The following is a 2,251-nucleotide window of genomic DNA, read 5'->3' on the forward strand; positions in this document are numbered from 1 at the left end:
CTTGATCAAGGAAAATCAAGGCAAAATATAAAAGGTGAAGAGCAATCCTTTTTCTTCAAGGCAAATGTGTAGGGCAGGGAATGAGAGAAGAGGAGGAGATGTGAATCATTTAGACTTGTGGCAGCTGAAGATGTGGGGACTGAAGGCCTCGCAGTTATAGAACTTTTTTTATTTTGGACTCAGGAGAACATGTACAGGTTGTTACATGGGTATATTGTGTGATGCTGAGATTTAGAATACGGTGCTCCCATCAGCCTTCAGAGTTCTGTGTACTCTTTCCATTTCAACATAAAAATAAAAAAGGACGGGCTCTTCCCAGCACCTGGCAGATGCTGACCTCCCGGTCATTCTGCCCATTCATTCACCCAAATATTTGCTGGCATTTACTGAGTGCTGAGGACTGAAAGGCAATTGCACTTCCTGATGGCCCTGAAAGGTACAGTGGATGGGTGCCAAAGGACCTGTGTTGATTCCTTCCTTCCCTTTCATCATTCCTGGCCGCTTGAACCTGGGCCAGCCTTGTGACTCGCTTTGACGGATAGCATGCCACAAAAGTGATGCGTGCCAGTGTCTGGACCAGCCTGTCAGGGGCCTGGCAGTTTCTATGTTCTTTCAGCCAGTGTGACTAGCCTGAGCCCACCGTGCTGTGAGGAAGCCCAAGCAGCCATGTGGAGAAGCCTCCTCTGATTTTGATGAAGGCATCTAAGCTGAGGGCAGGCAGATATCAGTGAAAAAAATGGTCAAGTGTGGTGGCTCATGCCTGTAATCCCAGCACTTTGGGAGGCCTAGGCAGGCAGACTGCTTGGGCTCACAAGTTCGAGAGACCATCCTGGCCATCATGGCAAAACCCTGGCTCTACTAAAAATACAAAAAATTAGGCGGGCATGGTGGCGGGCACCTGTAGTCCCAGCTACTCGGGAAGGCTGAGGCAGGAGAATGGCATGGACCCAGGAGGCGGAGCTTGCAGTTAGCCGAGATTGTGCCACTGCACTCCAGCCTGGGCGACAGAGCAAGACTCAGTCTCAAAAAAAAAAAAAAAAAAAAAAAAAAATACAAAAATTAGCCAGGCGTTGTGGTGTGCGCCTGTAGTCCCAGCTACTCCAGAGGCTGAGGCATGAGAATTGCTTGAGGCGGAGGTTGCAGTGAGCCAAGATTGCATCACTGCACTCCAGCCTGGGTGACACAGTGAGACTCTGTCCCCTCCCCCACAAAAAAAGAAGTCAGTGAAAAATGGCACTTTGAGAATGTCCGATGGCATGTGGATTGGGCACTATGCCCATGCCCCATCTCCCAAATGCCCACAGTGGCTCCCTCTTCCCCCTGGCTGTACAAGGGGCAGTTGGTGGCTGGTTTTCAGCCAGGACTGCTCCCCTCCCGCCCCACCTACACTGCTTATTACTTTTGTTTTTTAAGAAAATTTTGGCTGGGCGCCGTGGCTCACGCCTGTAATCCCAGTACTTTAGGAGGCCGAGGTGAGTGAATCACTTGAGATTAGGAGTTTGAGACCAGTCTGGCCAACATAGCAAAACCCTATCTCTACTAAGAAAATATAAATATTAGCAGGGTGTGGTGGCACATGCCTGTAGTTCCAGCTACTTGGGAGACTGAGGTAGGAGAATTGCTTGAACCTGGAAGGCAGAGGCTGCAGTGAGCTGAGATCTCGCCATCGCACTCCAGCCTGGGCGACAGAGCAAGACTGCTTCAAGAAAAAAAATTTTTTTATAGAGATGGGGTCTCACTATGTTGCCCAGGGTGTTCTTGAACTCCTGGGCTCGATCAATCCTCCTGCCTCGGCCTCCTGAAGTGCTGGGATCACAGGTGTGAGTCACTGCGCCCAGTGTCCCAGCTCCTGCTCTGATCCAGCTCTGGCATTAACCAAGCTTCGTGGCTGCGGGCAGAACAATTTCTCCAGTCCTCAATTTCTCATCTATAAAATGAGGAGGTGGGGTTAGGCCCATGATTTTAGAAATAAATGTCAAAAACAGCAAAGAAAGTAAGAGAAGAAGAAGGGAAGAGACGATGTGTATACCACTGGGGCACTGAGCCCGGACTTGCCACTGTGTGGATTAGATAATGCTGCTTCTCCTCACATGGAATTGTGGGAAATTCCCCAAAACTGTGACCGGAGCCAGCTTTAGGCAAGGCTTTTTCTCCTTCTGGAAAGAACACCTGAACTCAGTCACCTTGGACTCTGCCTTCCTACTCTTTCTCCTCCTTTATGTGGAACATTTCTCCTTGGTGATTCTCTTAA

The sequence above is a fragment of the Pan paniscus genome, chromosome 8 (assembly GCF_029289425.2).
Source record: "Pan paniscus chromosome 8, NHGRI_mPanPan1-v2.0_pri, whole genome shotgun sequence".
Taxonomy (NCBI): Eukaryota; Metazoa; Chordata; class Mammalia; order Primates; family Hominidae; genus Pan; species Pan paniscus.